This window comes from Centroberyx gerrardi, chromosome 7, assembly GCF_048128805.1.
Source record: "Centroberyx gerrardi isolate f3 chromosome 7, fCenGer3.hap1.cur.20231027, whole genome shotgun sequence".
Classification (NCBI taxonomy): Eukaryota; Metazoa; Chordata; class Actinopteri; order Beryciformes; family Berycidae; genus Centroberyx; species Centroberyx gerrardi.
The window spans coordinates 4948404-4960480 of record NC_136003.1 but is presented as its reverse complement, the minus strand read 5'-3'; the positions used below and the strand labels follow the sequence as shown (position 1 = coordinate 4960480).

General features: G+C 40.4%; 1 protein-coding gene across 2 annotated transcripts in view; it reads left to right on the top strand.

Annotated features, from left to right (window-relative positions):
* The window catches only part of rab11fip4a (RAB11 family interacting protein 4 (class II) a), a 32512-nt gene that overhangs the window by 1834 nt on the left and 18601 nt on the right, over positions 1-12077 (top strand). The window lies entirely within an intron of this gene.

The following is a 12077-nucleotide window of genomic DNA, read 5'->3' as shown; positions in this document are numbered from 1 at the left end:
TTCCTGAATCTGTCCTCCAAATTTCATGGAAATCTGTTCCTAGGTTTTTGAGATATCCTGCTGACGAACAGACAAACTAATAGGTGAAAACACGTGTTTTTGTCTTGGAGGAACTAACAAGGGCCAGGCCTACATGTTTTTGTTTTTGTGTCATAAAATTCATCATCAGTCATCCATGACATTCGCTGCCCCTTCAATGTGTATTCAGCAATCAGGCTTTTTCCCAACTATCAATAAACATGCATAAAAAAATTCAAACAGAAACACTAACTTCTTGAAAAACAACAACAACGAAGTTTAAAGGTATAATATGTAACATTTCCGCATTAAAATATCTAAAAACGACTAGACCTATGTTATATATTTTGTTGAGTTGTGTACTTACATTATCCCAAATGTTTCCAACAATGTTCAAACCCAGAGAAATCTGTAATTTTATTCAAGGTAACAGTGCGTTTCATTTGGTCGCCTGTCAATGGCGTCATATCCCCTTTACCCCCTAACTTCCGGGGAAACACGGGAAACACCAGATGATACGTCAGAGTGAGGAAGGAAGTCGGCGAACTAGCTAGCTAGCCACTCTAGCCACTCTGTTGTTTTTTTCATTCTATTGTTTTTATTGCTCACTCGTGATGGATCACGATTATTCATTCCCGTTCGCTGCGCGTTCTGTTGCCGAAGCTGTCCCCGTAAAAAAACTCCCATGATCCCACGCTACTTCACGATGTCATCAAACTACGTCTTTTGTTATTGTTTTTATTGAGAGACCCCTAGCTGCAGAAATTACATACTGTGCATTTAATTGCCAAAAATAATACCAGATCTGTAGGAGGTAGAAATTAAGAATAACTTCAGCTACTCTTGGAGGCCGATGGATGTTCTAAAGAAAATGTCTATTGATCCAGAAAAAACAAAAGAAAAGATGTGATGTTATGTTTTGTAGCGGGCATTTAGGAGATTGCTAGAATATAGCTACCATGGTTTCTACAATAAATTACACTTTGTGAACAACCTCACATCAATCTATATTCATTGTGTAGTAGCTGGTTAAGTAGCTAACTAGTTATCAATCAACTCCGATTCTATGCTGTTTGGTTAGCAAGTTAACGTAGCTAAGTAGCAATTAATTGACTCTGATGCTATGCTATGTGGTTAGCAAGCTAACGTTAACTGTAGGCTACATTACAACAGGAAAACCATGAACGTACCATCTATATTCTATAATATTATTGATTCCTCCATGTTGGATTTTTTCCTCAGAGGTCAACATGGCCAAAGTGTTCTATTGGCCGGCTGTGTGAATTCGCAGGTGAACGCTTGCCAGATTTGAACTCTGCGCAAAAGCAAAGTGTGCAATTATTATTATTTATTCATCCTTTGTGTCGTTTTCAATTGATGTCAATGGGAGGCGAAGCAAATTTCCACGTGGAAAGAGGGAGGGGGAATATTCTGTTAACTGGTTTATTCATGGTAACAGGGAGACTCAATCACAGATTATCAAAGGTTCATGGAAACTGATTAACCTGAGTAAGATCTTAACCAGAGTATAGACAATAGCTAGGTTACTCTTCTGGTATGGAAACATAGCCATTGTCACAGTCCTGCTTCTCATCCTCATTCTCACCCATTGGGTCATTCTGGGAAATGTAGGAAACCACTGACTGAAGTAGAAGTAGACGAGTCAGGTTGAGTTAAAGTGTGTACACTAAAAAAACACGTCATAACAAAATAACTGTTGGAATGCACTGAACATCACAGGCTGAACATAACAGTAGAAGAGAAGGGTGAATGTTTTCTTTAAGCTTGCATGGCGGCTCAGCGCCCAGCACCCACCACTAAAAATAACTGTGTGAACCGCACTAAGAGGAAGCTACTCCTTCGTCGTCGTCCTCCTCCTCCTCCCTTCTCCCAGCCCCTCTCTTCTCTGTGTTCTCTGTCTCCATGGCGATGGCAGCTTCACCGGGAGCGTACGAGCGGATTGGCCGGTTAGTAAGTGATGAAACGGTTCCGCCTAACTGCTGAAAACAACCTATGAGACGGTGCTTCACGGCAGCCTCAATTTGCAGTTGGTTCATTTGGGAAGCAATGTTCTCTCCAATCAAGCATCCAGTAACATGCATTTCCCTGGTGTTTAGTGTTCAGCGTCTATGCAGTTTCTGGGCGATACAGCTTAGTGAATGTGAAAGTAGGATGCTGTGCCGAGAGCCAGTTCGCTTTCAGGCTTCCCCCTGGTCGCGGAATTCTTGGAATATCATGGAATTTTGAGAGGCATATTGCGTTTTCTATTAAAATGCACGGTGTCTGCTATCTCTCCTGTAAGGAAAATGTCTATTGTAAGTGAACCAAATTGGGGAAGAAGACAGTCACTACCTCATCCATTGCAGGGCATGATATGACTGTGAATAGCACATGGTTCATTTCATTAGATGGTTTTCAAGCCCAGATTGGCCTTAAATTTAATTCCAGGTAGTTTTGAAAATGTCTTACATTTGGCTTTCGGAAACCTGCAGATTCCCTGGATAAAATCCTTTAACCTTTTTGAAAACTGTAAATGAGAGTAGAATAATGGGTGAACAGATCACAAGCATGATGAGTGTCTCTATCTCCCATCTACCTGACATTTGCCAGTTGCCGGAATAGATGCTCTCATCTTTTGTATTGTATTCCTCTGTTTGTACTAACCATTATTACTGCACTGAACATCAAGAAACAATTACAACAGCAAAAATACAAATAAAGATTTTGTTTCATGTTTCCATGGTGGCTATCGCTGCTCATGCTAATCCAGTTCTTCTACTTATTAAAAAAAAAAAGTCAATACGAGATTAAATCAAGGCATGACTAATCCTTGTCAGAAAGTCAGAAAATGATTGAAATAACCTAATTTTAGAGATATCCCAATTGCGAGAAACACACTTCGGACTGATTTTTGGACAGAATCAAAAATGACTGGCTGGTTTGATATTAGCCATCAGTTTGACGTTATGAATGCTGAATTTTTAAGGTCCCATATTATTTAGGATACTACTTATTATTTAGGATACTACTTTAGGATACTACTTATTATTTAGGATACCTAGTTTTCAGAAGCTTCCTTTGTATTGTACCATTTTTTCCCCCAATGATGTTGTTTTTATTTGTGAAGACCTTGACTTGATTATGTCTCAGGATAGGAATGATATGCTTCATGATGTTTGTTAAATCAATGCAGTCAATAGGGATCTTCTTGGGGTTAGATTCATTAAGTTGAAGAAAGTTTTGAGACACCCAATATTTAATGGCTCATTGATGACTGTTGAGACTGTTGCTTTATGGTCCAATGCAGTTGTGTCTCTTCGGCATGGCAATGCAGAGAAATATTATGATGTCAACAAATTATAAGAGGGAGCATATTAATAGAGACCAATGTTTTTGAAGGCAGATACCTATGTGTTAAAGCTGGCGATAGCCGATATTTTGTGCCTTATTCAGTATCTTTGACATGGTTGTTTAGGCTATTTGATATTTTCACTGTCAAACCTTGTTTCATCTCCACTGAAATAGAGAAGTATTTATTCCATTCATCACATCTAGTCCTCTTGGCTCTGCACACTCATAGCCAGTCAATCTATCCAGTTAGCCCCCTTATTGTCCAACCACACTGCTGTTACTATACTACCTGCCATTCCTGTTACTGCACACATGCACGAATGCACGCACACACACATACACACACTTGTCTATATTTTGGCATCTTTTGTTGCCCTACTCACATTGAGAAATGGGATAAAGGACTCATTGCTGTGATGCTAGTCTACATGCAAAGTTTTATGGTAATATGCCCAAGTCAGTCTGTTTAAGAGCTTAAGATGGATCATTAAGCAATGAGCGTCTAATAAGAGTTTAGTTGGCAGTGGTTATTGCCTATCTGACACCAGGGTGTGTGTAGGTGTTTGATGTTAAATGGATGAAGAAGAGCAGCATTAAGCTTCAGCACAATATGTCGACATCTCCATTTAAGCCTTGCTGATGATGTGGCACTGAGCCCTGGGATGCCGAGGATTGGCTGTGTGCGAGTGTGCACGTGTGTGTGTGAGATAACATTTGCCAGACAGGATGTGGACCTAAAGATGCTGTCTGCGCAGGGGTTGTTCCACAGCATAAGCCATGCTTTGAATAGGTCATTTTTTATCCATTTATCCGGACTTAGAAACACTCTTCCACCTAAAGCTGATTTCATGATCAAAGCCAAGCTCTCATGGTATTTCCTACACCTGCTCAGAGAGAGCCTATGGCTGTCAGAGCCTCAGTCATAGGCTTCTGATGTGTGACTGTGAAGTCATTTCAACTAAAGGAAACGTTTAGTCAACTTTGTGTCAGGCATGGTTGATGAAAGGGCAGAAATAAGCTTTGGCACCAATGCTGCCCCAAGGGAAGATAGAAGGGCTGAGTGGCATCATCAGCACTGCTGGATGCATAATGTGTGTAGAAACGTATCTTCTTTTAAGATACAACTGAAAACTCATTGTCATAACATTGCATTTAACTGATGATTTGGCATTTCTGTCGTAAAACCAGAATTGTAATGATCATAATAACAAGTGACATGCTTGTCAGCTGTGACAATAACAATGAAAAATCAAATCAGCTCAGCACTACTTAACAACTAACGTTACTGCTAACATACACATAGCAAGGCCTCCTACACTAACGTTGCATTGGCAACAAAGGATTAAACCCCCTTACAATAATTATTAATTTATAGAGCACTTTTCAAAAGCTTTCAAAAGAGCCTTTGTTCTCAGACAGAGCTCCGAAGCTGTTCATCAAAGCTCAAACTAGAATCAGAAATCACGAAATATCAACAAACAATTTGAAGTTTAAGTCTATAGTCCCTAACACTGAAGATGACCCTTGGGATATTAGAGATCTTTGAAATAAGGTCAGAGAGATATCCTACTCTTGCATCCTCAACCACTTTCTGGTACTTCAACATTAAGTCCTTCATTAGGCCTTGCAGAACACTTAGTTTTTTAGTGTAGTTTATTAGCCTTTCATTTACGTTTGGTTTTTGTAATCTCTCTTTATGGTGCCAGTGTTTTCGTTTAGCCATGGCAGCATTTTTATTCTTGATTTTTGTGTTCTTAAAAGGAGCAACAGTGTCAAGAATACACAAGCAAATGCTATTAAAATGATCAACAAGCTCCTCATTGAGCGGACACACTCGAAAAGTGTTGGAAGCAGTTGCCAAAAAGGCCTCTAAGAATTTGCTGGTAGAAGAATGATTGTAGATGTGGGAGCAGGCTGGAGAAAAGGTAAAGTCAGGAGTATATTAAAACAATGGCCTTCTGTTCAGACACAGTTCTTTGAGTGCAACATTAGTTGGGGTGAAACCAAACATCAATACTAAGTAGGGGTGTCACGATTCGATTTGACTTTCGATTTTAAGGTCACGATTCGATTCGATTTTCGATTTAAACATTTTTTTTTTCAGCACTGACAGCTATGCCATTGTTAGACTATGGAGTCTTGATTTGTAAAGATCAACAGATCATTGGTTTTATGCCCTGACAACTGTCATTTACATTTTCAAATTCTTCTTTAAAAAGATGGTATCAAGTGTGATATAACTGCCATATTTTTTTTATTGAATGTACCACACTAAGGCCATATGGTCAAATTTTTTCAAAGTTTTTCCATTTAAAAAAACACAACTTTCCCTTTAATTTGGTACCAAATACATGGCAAGGCGATTCAGCGTTCATTGTCAACATTCACAGTATGACAACAAAACAGATCCTTCCTATCTTGGCTAATGATAAGCTTTCACAATACATACAAAACCTCCAGCGCTTCAGCCCACACAGTAATAAGATCAGACAATAATAGTCGCCAAACAAATATGGAAAAAGTCGCTGCAACCCGGCCAGTCCTCCTACCGACTCTTCGGCGCTCTGCCTCCAGGAAAACAGCGTCCGTCTCCGGCGGTGAGAGCAAATAGGTCCCGCTGTTTAGTGAAGGTGATCTTGTGTCTTGTTTTATCGAGCAAGAACAGCGATTTCGATCAAAAGACTTAAACTCACAACGTCTTTGTAACTTTCCACTACATACGGCGGGTCAGGTTCTGTCTCACAGCACAATCTGACAGCTTCCAGAAGGTTTTAAAAACGTGACGCTTAGCCGGCGAAGCCATTTTTAGATCTAACGTTACCGGTGGAGGACGACTAAACCCGGGGAAAATCAAATGTCTCAGTGTCACCAGATATACAGTATTTTCCGGTTCCGGTTCATCGATGACAACTTGAAGTATATATAAAACAAAGCTGATAACTTGATTTTCAGTTTTTGGTACATTTTAAACGATTTAAAAATGACGGGCGCTCTTGGGCGCTGTAGTGAAATAGGGCACTCTCTAGCAGCTACGCTGTGTCGTCATTGAAGTGTTGTTGTTGTTTTTTTTCTTCAGACGCGTGCAAGTAGGCAGGAGTGGAGAGAAAAAAAATACTGGGAGAATCGCAAACCTGCTTGTGATTTCGAAGGTCGAAATCGAACGCTCATTTCGATCGATTTTCGATTTAGAATCGAAATTGTGACACCCCTAATACTAAGTCATGGGTATGTTCCCTTATATGCTGTATGCTAAAGTGTTAGTATGGAGCCTACTATCACTCAACATAGTTTATGCTTAAGTGTCAGTTATTATCAGTTATTTTAAAAATGATTCCCCTTTAGACTAACTACAGCATTGCAGTTCCCTAACACACTGTGAGCTAAATTAAAAGACTCTATAAGATTCATAAAATCAGTCACAAGAACATTGGACAAGCATCAGACAAGCCTGGGCTGGTAGAGGCATGAATAATTTGAGTGTTTATCGCTCTTTGTTGGGCGTCAAATATTGCTGAGCGGACCAAACCCTAAGCTGTACTATTAGCTGTCCTTTGGGCTTTAGTTTGATGGTGTACTCAGCGGTAACCGAACTGCTAATAGGACTAAACCTGTGGTGCCGTAAATATGAATTGCTATAATAATATTACATGCACTATTCCTCTTGGGCCTTCTCTTTACTGTAGCTGATGGTCTGGCAATATGACTGATTTGTTCTTCCAATGTAAAGCATATTGTAACTTTACATTACCAATGTCATTTGATGCACTGAGGTGAGTGGGGGGTGAATTGGCTCCATTGTACCAATGACTTTGAGAAATTGTTGGCAAGTTGGTCAGAGCAGCCACCCAGCAGTTGTAGAGTTGCTGGTTCAATCCCTCATTCAGACAATAGAGAGCCTAAGTCCCTCCCCTTCCGCTGTCCCCCATGGGACCTTATTTCGGAAAAAATATGTACGGTAGTCAACGGCGAGAGACAAATAATTGTTTGATCCCGTTTGAATTGTGCCATGACTTACACATATGATATTTTGTCAATTTAAAAGATAATTTTGCAAGTCAAGAAAGTCGCAGTTTGTCGTAAAACAGTACAGTAACGTTTAGTTTTGTGTGAAACCGCTCAGTGAACTACATCTCTCGTCTCGCACAATATACGTCACCAACACCAACATGGAACGAAACATAGGAAACACACAGGCATCGCGTTAACGTTAGCGCCCACTGTACTAAAACTATCCTAAACCAGTTTAAATCCGTTCTTACTGTCTACCTTCCAGGTTGTGTATAATACTCCTGCTATCTGAGAGGGACTTAGCTTCAGCGGCTCTGGGTAGCTTGTGGAGAGAGGAAGTTACGTCACTTGCGCGACTTTTAGGTGTGTAGTCTTTCTAATTACGTATTTTTACAGTCTTATAGTTCAACAGTTTTACGACAAACTGCGACTTTCTTGACTTGCAAAATTATCATTTAAATTGACAAAACATCATATGTGTAATTCATGGCACAATTCAAACGGGATCAAACAATTATTTGTCTCTCGCCGTTGACTACCGTACATATTTTTTCCGAAATAAGGTCCCATGGTGGTCCACCGGAAGGGGAGGGACTTAGGCTCTCTATGCTTGAGACATCCAAATTGCCTCTGAGCAAGGGCCCCAAACCCCCAAGTATACATGTACCAACCTGCTCCAATGACAGGCCAGGTATTGAAAACTAGCTAACATTAAAGCCCTTTTTTAATACAGTAGTTCATTACATAGTCCATTGTTTTGTCATTATATTATTAGAGGGCCTTTACATCAGCTCAGAGGGCGTTGTGCCTCCAGTCCAACATAACACTGAGAAAACAGACAGAAGCAATGCAGCCTGGAGCAAATATAGACTGAAGAGATAGGTGTGTGTGTGTGTGTGTGTGTGTGTGTGCGCGCGCTGAATATGACGTCAGTTGGTCAACGAGCTGTGAGTCACTGTCTTAAGTTCAGGACATGCGAAGGTTGAAAGACAGACAGAACGAGAGGCAAAGGCAGAAAGAAACATAGAGACAGAGGCTTTTCTGAGCTGTACTTTTCACCATCCATCCTCTTCATCACTCACTCCCTCCCTTCTTTTCTCCCTGTCTTTCTCACCTCTTTACCTCCTTCCTCTCTTCTTTCGTTCCTCCTCATCCTCCTCATCAGCCTGTCCTCTAGCTCGTCCTCCTCCCAACTTGTGTCATTCTTTAATGCCTTCCCTATGTGTTTAGGAACTACACACCCTGTGAGGAAGCAATGCTGGAATTGAATCACTCTCTAAATAGAGCCAACCCACAGTTTTTCTGGACTTGGACCTCTTCTCTAATTGTACATATCCGAAGTATTCATTTTCAAGAGCGTATTCTCTCATCTTTGGTCTTAAAATCTCTGTAGATAGAGTGTTACTATATATTCTATATGTATTCCACCGCACAACCTCATGTTTACTCCATGGAAGGTTGAAACACAAAAGGATGAGTACTTGGCCTGAATATTTTTACTGTGATCACACTGTCATTGGTAGCCAGACCTGTAGAAAACGTATACTGACTGTACAATGTGACTGTACAGCACAGAAACAGAACCATAAGGGAATTCTATTTTTGGTATAATGCTACAATACGCTGTAGCTCTAGCTGTGATGTTTTGTGTTGAGCTGCGAAGGGACTCGAGTCCACACATTGCATTTTTAATGATTCTTACGTAACCAAGGCTTCTGATATGGAGCGGTTTTGAACAGGCTTTGGTTTGTTTTGCTGTTCGCTACAGGAGACGGCCCACTCACTGAAGCTTTAAAGCTAATGTAGACTGCAGCAGTTCACCTTGGTGCTGACCTCAAGGTTACATCTCAGTCCTCAGCGAACATTTAAATCAAATATTCTCCGTAGGAGTGTTTTGCTAATGGTCTCACATTTCCTTGAACCCCCATAAAACCAAGATTATTCAACTGTATGTGTATGTTTGTGTGCATGTGTGCACCTTTTGAATGATACAGGCTGATCACATAGCAGTTTAGTCACAACCCCAAGTCCGATTCACTCTTATGTGGTCAGCCAATGAAGATTTAGGCCGTGGTCACATAGGATGCTTTTTTGAATGTGCCTGCACTGTTTTTTTCAGTTATTTTCAATGGATTGGTTGCGGCAGCTGCGTGTCTCATCCAAACTGTGTCTCTTTTTGGACATGGTGCGTTTTGTGGCACTGTCTTATACTATATTCGATAATATCAAATATCACGGAAATACCACGGGAAAAAAAAGGTTAGCTAGCTAACACTAGATAGTTGTGTTTCAACAAGAATGATGTAACGCCCTTTGAGCTCTTGCTCTCTCTGTTTCTAGTGACACACACAGCTGAGCTTTGTGTTTGAGCAGGAGAAAAAATCCTTCCTATCTGATTACAGCCTTACTCACAGCATGACAGCTCCCATTCCATTTCATACAAACAGGATTGACAGTCACCTATTCCAGCCATGATTCACTTGTATTGGCAAAAATGGAGTATCATTCTCTTGAAAGAATGATCCACCTCATTGTTGCCCATGCTGGACCTACTGTATGTTCCCAATAGGGTTCGACCGATATGGGTTTTTGAAGGTCAATACTGATACCAATATTTTTATATTTGACCGTATTTTAGTCTTGTAGTCTTCTTTAGAGTTAGCAGCACTTTAAGTCAGGGTGACCCACCCCACATATTAAATATTAGGGGAAACTTTGCAATACATTCAGCCTTGAAATGAAGAATGAATTTACAAAAACATTATTAAGCAATTAAATACAAAAAAAATTAAATGCGCCAAGATAATAAAATGTCATGTCAGGTTTTCCAGACTGTTTTGTACAAAGCTATGGTCAGAAAGGAATCTCCATCATATCAGAGGTGGACAACACCGACTGGACGAAAATCTGATATTTAATAATAGACCGATACCACCTGATATATTGTCAGAACAATATAATGGTCTAATCCTAGGTCCCAACCAACTGCCAACAAAAAGATGTCTATTTACTCTAAACAATCCAGAGAACAGTATTTTGTTTTTGAAATAAGTGACCATATATGATAAATGCATCCCACCATCTCTGATTTCTCATTGTTGCAAACCTAGTGTTGTCCTGGTACCCAGGCTCACAAAACACGTAGTGCTTTTGTCATGGGGATTCATGACCCATTTTGGATAATACAGTCAGAAGGATACAACCTTCTACTCCACTTTAACACTAGACCTTACTAATCTACCATCATCCCCTCTCTCCACCCTCCCTACCCCCATCTCTCAGCATTCATCTCTCTCTCACAGTTCATTTCTGCAGACTATTTTAACCACATGATGACGTCTTTGGCCACAGCAAGCTTCTCAACCTACACAAAAAGGAAAAAATAGTTTTAATGTTGCACTCTCGCGGGCCAATATGCCCTCAGACTGTTGAAGCTGTCTTTACACACAGCACTTCTACCTGCAAAAAGGCTGTTCCCATCTGATGCTGAATTCTTGGTAAAGATGACAACCTGGAAATAAACAAGGCTTTCCCTTCTCTGACCCACTTTTCAACACTCGTCCAGTGTTCATATCACAATGCGTGTAACTGCAGTGGCTAATAGATGTTGCTACTAGATTAAACTAGCAAATCGTACCCAAGGACAAGTAGAATAAACCATATTTTTCTACAGCCATTATAGTATGCTATCAAAATTTATTTGGTAATGATATATTGAGGTAAATATTGTACTTTTAGGTTATATTTATCTCCAAACCAAACCCCTAAGTCAGAAGTCAGATGACTTCAGATGACAGATGATCTGAAGGTGGCAACTGGCAATATACTCTAATGTGTAAACACAAACAAGTCCATAGTAAATGTAGTGCGAGTGCATGATGATCATTAGGCTGTTTTGGTGCCCCTCCGGCACGGGTACTGTGTTAGCCATTGTGGTTGAAAGTAGTACTTTTTCTTCTTCACTGGCTCAGTCGGTCTCTCCCTATCTGCACTCTCCCTGCCTGCAATTTCATCATCAGTGTGCGTGTACATAAGTCTAAAGCCAATGTTACAGCTACGCTACATGTGTCTAACTCCTGGGTCTCCATTGTAATTACCTCCGCCAAAGAGGTAATGTTTTCACCCGGTCTGTGTGTTTGTCCGTCCGTCCATCTGTTAGCAGGATATCTCTTAAAGTTGGGCACGGGTTTGCACAAAACTTGGTATGAAGGTTGGTTATGGGCCAAGGAAGAACTGATCAACTTTTCATGTCGATTGGCCAAAAGGGGGGCATGGCAGTGGGCATGGCATATCACCAAAAGGTGCATAACTTCCTTGCGGGGTGTTGTCAGACATGGAGGAGTTCTGTGCTCTACTGAGCACATTTTCTAGTTCTCCATTGTACAGTAATTCCATTGGTCAGATCTTCCATGTCTTGGTGTAGCTGTAGGTAGGTGCTGAAGGTACAGCGTCTCTAGGATATTGAAGATCTTTGAACGTCATACATATGGAAGAGAGAACACTAAACGTTTTCTAAGTTACCTTTCTCTATCTAACCTTTGCTCATCCATGATTTTCTACTCTGAAATGGTGTTTCTTGCTCACAGAGGTTGTTGAGGTCTGTGTGGCTGGTATGGACATTTGAAACACCATCAATCATGGCATATAGCTGAGACAGAAAGCTAGAGAGCTAGAAAAAACAACACATTTTAGAATGATAG